This window comes from Ascaphus truei, chromosome 1 (genome assembly GCF_040206685.1).
Source record: "Ascaphus truei isolate aAscTru1 chromosome 1, aAscTru1.hap1, whole genome shotgun sequence".
Classification (NCBI taxonomy): Eukaryota; Metazoa; Chordata; class Amphibia; order Anura; family Ascaphidae; genus Ascaphus; species Ascaphus truei.
This window is the reverse complement of record NC_134483.1, coordinates 251,056-259,784: the sequence shown is the minus strand read 5'-3', so window position 1 is coordinate 259,784 and position 8,729 is coordinate 251,056. Positions and strand designations below refer to the sequence as shown.

At 57.2% G+C, this 8,729-nt stretch overlaps 1 long non-coding RNA gene across 1 annotated transcript; it reads right to left on the bottom strand.

The window, feature by feature from the left end:
- Nucleotides 1–4,161: 4,161 nt before the first annotated feature.
- Nucleotides 4,162–5,595, bottom strand: LOC142466926 (uncharacterized). Its single transcript, XR_012788273.1, has 2 exons — nt 5,468–5,595; nt 4,162–5,353 (listed from the first exon to the last, which is right to left on the bottom strand). It is a non-coding gene; the product is annotated as an uncharacterized LOC142466926 (long non-coding RNA).
- Between the last annotated feature and the right edge of the window lie 3,134 nt (nt 5,596–8,729).

Below are 8,729 nucleotides of genomic sequence, written 5' to 3'. Positions count from 1 at the left end.
TTCCCTGGTGTCCGTGTCACCTGATGGGTCATTGTTCCCTGGTGTCCGTGTCACCTGGTGGCTCATTGTTCCCTGGTGTCTGTGTCACCTGGTGGGTCATTGTTCCCTGGTGGGTCATTGTTCCCTGGTGTCTGTGTCACCTGGTGGGTCATTGTTCCCTGGTGTCCGTGTCACCTGGTGGGTCATTGTTCCCTAGTGTCTGTGTCACCTGGTGGGTCATTGTTTCCCTGGTGTCCGTGTCACCTGGTGGGTTATTGTTCCCTGGTGTCTGTGTCACCTGGTGGGTCATTGTTCCCTGGTGTCCGTGTCACCTGGTGGGTCATTGTTCCCTGGTGTCCGTGTCACCTGGTGGGTCATTGTTCCCTGGTGTCAGTGTCACCTGGTGGGTCATTGTTCCCTGGTGGGTCATTGTTCCCTGGTGTCTGTGTCACCTGGTGGGTCATTGTTCCCTGGTGGGTCATTGTTCCCTGGTGTCTGTGTCACCTGGTGGGTCATTGTTCCCTGGTGGGTCATTGTTCCCTGGTGTCCGTGTCACCTGGTGGGTCATTGTTTCCCTGGTGGGTCATTGTTCCCTGGTGTCTGTGTCACCTGGTGGGTCATTGTTCCCTGGTGGGTCATTGTTCCCTGGTGTCTGTGTCACCTGGTGGGTCATTGTTCCCTGGTGTCCGTGTCACCTGGTGGGTCATTGTTTCCCTGGTGGGTCATTGTTCCCTGGTGTCTGTGTCACCTGGTGGGTCATTGTTCCCTGGTGGGTCATTGTTCCCTGGTGTCCGTGTCACCTGGTGGGTCATTGTTTCCCTGGTGGGTCATTGTTCCCTGGTGTCTGTGTCACCTGGTGGGTCATTGTTCCCTGGTGGGTCATTGTTCCCTGGTGTCTGTGTCACCTGGTGGGTCATTGTTCCCTGGTGGGTCATTGTTCCCTGGTGTCCGTGTCACCTGGTGAGTCATTGTTCCCTGGTGTCCGTGTCACCTGGTGGGTCATTGTTCCCTGATGGGTCATTGTTCCCTGGTGTCTGTGTCACCTGGTGGGTCATTGTTTCCCTGGTGTCCGTGTCACCTGGTGGGTCATTGTTCCCTGGTGGGTCATTGTTCCCTGGTGGGTCATTGTCACCTGGTGGGTCATTGTTCCCTGGTGGGTCATTGTTCCCTGGTGTCCGTGTCACCTGGTGGGTCATTGTTTCCCTGGTGTCCGTGTCACCTGGTGGGTCATTGTTCCCTGGTGGGTCATTGTTCCCTGGTGTCTGTGTCACCTGGTGGGTCATTGTTCCCTGGTGTCCGTGTCACCTGGTGGGTCATTGTTCCTGGTGTCCGTGTCACCTGGTGGGTCATTGTTCCCTGGTGTCCGTGTCACCTGGTGGGTCATTGTTCCCTGGTGTCCGTGTCACCTGGTGGGTTATTGTTCCCTGGTGTCCGTGTCACCTGGTGGGTCATTGTTCCCTGGTGTCCCGTGTCACCTGGTGGGTCATTGTTCCCTGGTGTCAGTGTCACCTGGTGGGTCATTGTTCCCTGGTGGGTCATTGTTTCCCTGGTGTCTGTGTCACCTGGTGGGTCATTGTTCCTGGTGGGTCATTGTCACCTGGTGGGGTCATTGTTCCCTGGTGGGTCATTGTTCCCTGGTGTCCGTGTCACCTGGTGGGTCATTGTTTCCCTGGTGTCCGTGTCACCTGGTGGGTCATTGTTCCCTGGTGGGTCATTGTTCCCTGGTGTCCTTGTCACCTGGTGGGTCATTGTTCCCTGGTGTCCGTGTCACCTGGTGGGTCATTGTTCCCTGGTGTCCGTGTCACCTGGTGGGTCATTGTTCCCTGGTGTCCGTGTCACCTGGTGGGTCATTGTTCCCTGGTGTCAGTGTCACCTGGTGGGTCATTGTTCCCTGGTGTCCGTGTCACCTGGTGGGTCATTGTTCCCTGGTGTCAGTGTCACCTGGTGGGTCATTGTTCCCTGGTGTCCATGTCACCTGGTGGGTCATTGTTCCCTGGTGTCAGTGTCACCTGATGGGTCATTGTTCCCTGGTGTCCATGTCACCTGGTGAGTCATTGTTCCCTGGTGTCAGTGTCACCTGGTGGGTCATTGTTCCCTGGTGTCAGTGTCACCTGGTGGGTCATTGTTCCCTGGTGTCAGTGTCACCTGATGGGTCATTGTTCCCTGGTGTCCGTGTCACCTGGTGGGTCATTGTTCCCTGGTGTCAGTGTCACCTGGTGGGTCATTGTTCCCTGGTGTCCGTGTCACCTGGTAGGTCATTGTTCCCTGGTGTCAGTGTCACCTGGTGGGTCATTGTTCCCTGATGGGTCATTGTTCCCTGGTGTCAGTGTCACCTGGTGGGTCATTGTTTCCCTGGTGTCCGTGTCACCTGGTGGGTCATTGTTTCCCTGGTGTCCGTGTCACCTGGTGGGTCATTGTTCCCTGGTGTCAGTGTCACCTGGTGGGTCGTTCCCTGGTGTCCATGTCACCTGGTGGGTCATTGTTCCCTGGTGGGTCATTGTTCCCTGGTGTCCGTGTCACCTGGTGGGTCATTGTTCCCTGGTGTCCGTGTCACCTGGTGGGTCATTGTTCCCTGGTGTCCGTGTCACCTGGTGGGTCATTGTTCCCTGGTGGGTCATTGTTCCCTGGTGTCTGTGTCACCTGGTGGGTCATTGTTCCCTGGTGTCCATGTCACCTGGTGGGTCATTGTTCCCTAGTGTCAGTGTCACCTGATGGGTCATTGTTCCCTGGTGTCCGTGTCACCTGGTGAGTCATTGTTCCTGGTGTCAGTGTCACCTGGTGGGTCATTGTTCCCTGGTGTCCGTGTCACCTGGTGGGTCATTGTTCCCTGGTGTCAGTGTCACCTGGTGGGTCATTGTTCCCTGGTGTCAGTGTCACCTGAATGGGTCATTGTTCCCTGGTGTCTGTGTCACCTGGTGGGTCATTGTTCCCTGGTGTCAGCATCACCTGGTGGGTCATTGTTCCCTGGTGTCTGTGTCACCTGGTGGGTCATTGTTCCCTGGTGGGTCATTGTTCCCTGGTGTCCGTGTCACCTGGTGGGTCATTGTTCCCTGGTGTCTGTGTCACCTGGTGGGTCATTGTTCCCTGGTGCCGTGTCACCTGGTGGGTCATTGTTCCCTGGTGTCAGTGTCACCTGGTGGGTCATTGTTCCCTGGTGGGTCATTGTTCCCTGGTGTCCGTGTCACCTGGTGGGTCATTGTTCCCTGGTGTCTGTGTCACCTGGTGGGTCATTGTTCCCTGGTGTCCATGTCACCTGGTGGGTCATTGTTCCCTGGTGTCTGTGTCACCTGGTGGGTCATTGTTCCCTGGTGTCTGTGTCACCTGGTGGGTCATTGTTCCCTGGTGTCCATGTCACCTGGTGGGTCATTGTTCCCTGGTGTCTGTGTCACCTGGTGGGTCATTGTTCCCTGGTGTCCGTGGTCACCTGGTGGGTCATTGTTCCCTGGTGTCCGTGTCACCTGGTGTCTGTGTCACCTGGTGGGTCATTGTTCCCTGGTGTCCGTGTCACCTGGTTGGTCATTGGTTCCCTGGTGTCCGTGTCACCTGGTGGGTCATTGTTCCCTGGTATCCGTGTCACCTGGTGGGTCATTGTTCCCTGGTGGGTCATTGTTTCCCTGGTGTCCGTGTCACCTGGTGGGTCATTGTTCCCTGGTGGGTCATTGTTCCCTGGTGACCATGTCATCTGGTGGGTCATTGTTCCCTGGTGTCCATGTCACCTGGTGGGTCATTGTTCCCTGGTGGGTCATTGTTCCCTGGTGTCCGTGTCACCTGGTGGGTCATTGTTCCCTGGTGTCCGTGTCACCTGGTGGGTCATTGTTCCCTGGTGTCCGTGTCACCTGGTGGGTCATTGTTCCCTGGTGTCTGTGTCACCTGGTGGGTCATTGTTCCCTGGTGTCCATGTCACCTGGTGGGTCATTGTTCCCTGGTGTCCGTGTCACCTGGTGGGTCATTGTTCCCTGGTGTCCATGTCACCTGGTGGGTCATTGTTCCCTGGTGTCTGTGTCACCTGGTGGGTCATTGTTCCCTGGTGTCTGTGTCACCTGGTGGGTCATTGTTCCCTGGTGTCCATGTCACCTGGTGGGTCATTGTTCCCTGGTGTTTGCGTATCACTGCTACCTGAACCAGTAGGGACGCTCATCAGGGCCCATGTCCTCATCAAAGCAGAGACAGCAGTGCGATGGATTTGAGTGAAGACATTTATTGGTTATAATACTTTTGGTGGAGCCTCAGGAGTGGTCACGTGTAGGAGGCGCATCTCTGCAACATCAGGGTCGCAACCGGCAGCTTACAAAATCCCAACATAATGCGACACAAAATATAGATCTCTATATAGAAATGTAAAGGGCCTTCTCATTGCAAACAATGCGATGCTGGGAGCTGGCGGTAACGCTGCACATGTCCAGGCACTTAGAGGGGAATCGCGGGCGGGCGGGCGGCGGCAGCAACGGAAGACAGGCTTAAAAACCCATGTGCGACAGCGGAGGCGGCAACTCTCACACACTTCTACTACTACTACACCAGCTAACCAGTCACAACACACACACACACACACACTACTACACCAGCTAACCAGTCACAACTCACACACACACACACTACTACACCAGCTAACCAGTCACAACTCACACACACACACACACACACTACTACACCAGCTAACCAGTCACAACTCACACACACACACTACTACACCAGCTAACCAGTCACAACTCACACACACACACACTACTACACCAGCTAACCAGTCAGAACTCACACACACACACACTGCTACACCAGCTAACCAGTCACAACTCACACACACTACTACACCAGCTAACCAGTCACAACTCACACACACTACTACACCAGCTAACCAGTCACAACTCACACACACTACTACACCAGCTAACCAGTCACAACTCACACACACACACACACACTACTACACCAGCTAACCAGTCACAACTCACACTACTACACCAGCTAACCAGTCACAACTCACACACTACTACACCAGCTAACCAGTCAGAACTCACACACATACACTACTACACCAGCTAACCAGTCACAACTCACACACACTACTACACCAGCTAACCAGTCAGAACTCACACACTACTACTACTACTCCAGCTAACCAGTCACAACTCACACACACTACTACACCAGTGTAGTAACCAGTCACAACTCACACACACTACTACACCAGCTAACCAGTCACAACTCTCACACACTACTACTACTACACCAGCTAACCAGTCACAACTCACACACTACTACACCAGCTAACCAGTCACAACTCACACACACTACTACACCAGCTAACCAGTCAGAACTCACACACACACACAACTACACCAGCTAACCAGTCAGAACTCACACACACACACAACTACACCAGCTAACCAGTCACAACTCACACACACACACTACTACACCAGCTAACCAGTCACAACTCACACACACTACTACACCAGCTAACCAGTCAGAACTCACACACACACACAACTACACCAGCTAACCAGTCAGCTCTCGCACATGCTCCCCTCTCTGCGGAGAGGAAGCACACAGTGGGTGAAGTAATAAGGCAGGAGTGGCCAACTGCAGTCCTCAAGGGCCACCAACAGGTCAGGTTTCAGGATTTCCCTGCTTCAGCACAGGTGGCATCAGCCAATGAGCCACCTGTGCTGAAGCAGGGATAGCCTGAAAACCTGACCTGTTGGTGGCCCTTGAGGACTGCAGTTGGCCACGCCTTTAATAAGGCAACACAGGCAGTGTGGGGTAATAAGGCAACACAGGCAGTGTGGGGTAATAAGGCAACACAGGCAGTGTGGGGTAATAAGGCATCAGAAGCAGCATGAGAATAATAAGGCATCAGAAGCAGCACAAGGGCAATAAGGCACCAGAGGCACCGCCAGCATAAACTGAACCGTTACAAGACGCGGGCCGGCGCGGATCCGGCGCATATCCGGCGCTGCAGGCAGATCCCTCCTCTCCAGCGAGAGCCCGGCTGGGTCACGTGAGCAGAGGCGGCGGCCCAGGAATGAAGGGAGCCCCGCCCCTGACAGTCTGTGGCCCCTAGTGATTGGCTGAGGCAGTGTGCTGGAATAATTAATGAGCAGTAGAGACAGGTAGGCAGAAGCCAGTTAACCCCTGAGCAGCCGGACATAGCAGTGTGTCCGCGAGGAGCAGCGTGCTGATAATAGCGGGCGTGGTGAGGAGCCGGGCGTGACGCGTGGCGCGGGGGGCGGCTCAGTTCTGCGCGTCCTCGCGCAGCTCGGACGGCAGGAACTTGTACTGCTGCTGTCTGATCATCGCCAGCTTCTTGCGCGCTTCCTCCAGCTCCCGCTCCTTCCGCAGCATCTCTTCCTGAGCCGCGATGATCTGCGGGGGCGGCGGAGGCGCGTCAGCACTACTCCCGCTCAGTACTAATCACTGCCCACCTGCCCCCCGATACTCCCCTCACTCCCCCCTCCTCAGCAAAGGGCTACGGCTGATCCCCCTCCTCAGTAACGCTCCCTCCCTCTCCCCCCTCCTCAGTAACGCTCCCTCCCTCTCCCCCCTCCTCAGTAACGGTCCCTCCTTCTCCCCCTCCTCAGTAACGCTCCCTCCTTCTCCCCCCTCCTCAGTAACGGCCCCTCCTTCTCCCCCTCCTCAGTAACGCTCCCTCCTTCTCCCCCCTCCTCAGTAACGCTCCCTCCCTCTCCCCCTACTCAGTAACGGTCCCTCCTTCTCCCCCTCCTCAGTAACGCTCCCTCCTTCTCCCCCCTCCTCAGTAACGCTCCCTCCCTCTCCCCCCTACTCAGTAACGGTCCCTCCTTCTCCCCCCTCCTCAGTAACGCTCCCTCCCTCTCCCCCCTACTCAGTAACGCTCCCTCCTTCTCCCCCCTCCTCAGTAACGCTCCTCCTTCTCCCCCCTCCTCAGTAACGCTCCCTCCTTCTCCCCCCTCCTCAGTAACGGCCCCTCCTTCTCCCCCCTACTCAGTAACGGTCCCTCCTTCTCCCCCTCCTCAGTAACGCTCCCTCCCTCTCCCCCCCTACTCAGTAACGGTCCCTCCTTCTCCCCCTCCTCAGTAACGCTCCCTCCCTCTCCCCCTCCTCAGTAACGCTCCCTCCTTCTCCCCCCTCCTCAGTAACGCTCCCTCCCTCTCCCCCCTACTCAGTAACGGTCCCTCCTTCTCCCCCTCCTCAGTAACGCTCCCTCCCTCTCCCCCCTACTAAGTAACGCTCCCTCCTTCTCCCCCCTCCTCAGTAACGCTCCCTCCTTCTCCCCCCTCCTCAGTAACGCTCCCTCCTTCTCCCCCCTCCTCAGTAACGGTCCCTCCTTCTCCCCCCTCCTCAGTAACGCTCCCTCCTTCTCCCCCCTCCTCAGTAACGGTCCCTCCTTCTCCCCCCTCATCAGTAACGGTCCCTCCTTCTCCCCCTTCCTCAGTAACGCTCCCTCCTTCTCCCCCCTCCTCAGTAACGCTCCCTCCTTCTCCCCCCTCCTCAGTAACGGTCCCTCCTTCTCCCCCCTCCTCAGTAACGGCCCCTCCTTCTCCCCCCTCCTCAGTAACGCTCCCTCCTTCTCCCCCATCCACAGTAACGGTCCCTCCTTCTCCCCCCTAATCAGTAACGGTCCCTCCTTCTCCCCCTCCTCAGTAACGGTCCCTCCTTCTCCCCCCTCCTCAATAACGGCCCCTCCTTCTCCCCCCTCCTCAGTAACGCTCCCTCCTTCTCCCCCATCCACAGTAACGCTCCCTCCTTCTCCCCCTAATCAGTAACGCTCCCTCCTTCTCCCCCCTCCTCAGTAACAGCCCCTCCTTCTCCCCCCTCCTCAGTAACGGCCCCTCCTTCTCCCCCCTCCTCAGTAACGCTCCCTCCTCCCCCCTAATCAGTAACGCTCCCTCCTTCTCCCCCCTCCTCAGTAACGGCCCCTCCTTCTCCCCCCTCCTCAGTAACGGTCCCTCCTTCTCCCCCCTCCTCAGTAACGCTCCCTCCTTCTCCCCCCTAATCAGTAACGCTCCCTCCTTCTCCCCCCTCCTCAGTAACGGCCCCTCCTTCTCCCCCTCCTCAGTAACGGCCCCTCCTTCTCCCCCTCCTCAGTAACGGCCCCTCCTTCTCCCCCTCCTCAGTAACGCTCCCTCCTTCTCCCCCCTCCTCAGTAACGCTCCCTCCTCCCCCTACTCAGTAACGCTCCCTCCATCTCCCCCTCCTCAGTAACGCTCCCTCCTTCTCCCCCTCCTCAGTAACGCTCCTCCTCCCCCCTCCTCAGTAACGCTCCCTCCATCTCCCCCTCCTCAGTAACGCTCCCTCCTTCTCCCCCTCCTCAGTAACGCTCCCTCCTCCCCCCTCCTCAGTAACGGCCCCTCCTTCTCCCCCCTCCTCAGTAACGGTCCCTCCTTCTCCCCCTCCTCAGTAACGCACCCTCCTTCTCCCCCATCCTCAGTAACGCTCCCTCCTTCTCCCCCCTCCTCAGTAACGCTCCCTCCTCCCCCTACTCAGTAACGGTCCCTCCTTCTCCCCCCCTCCTCAGTAACGCTCCCTCCTCCCCCTACTCAGTAACGCTCCCTCCTTCTCCCCTCCTCAGTAACGCTCCCTCCTTCTCCCCCCTCCTCAGTAACGCTCCCTCCTCCCCCCTACTCAGTAACGCTCCCTCCTTCTCCCCCTCCTCAGTAACGCTCCCTCCTTCTCCCCCATCCTCAGTAACGCTCTCTCCTCCCCCCTCCTCAGTAACGCTCCCTCCTCCCCCCTAATCAGTAACGGTCCCTCCTTCTCCCCCTCCTCAG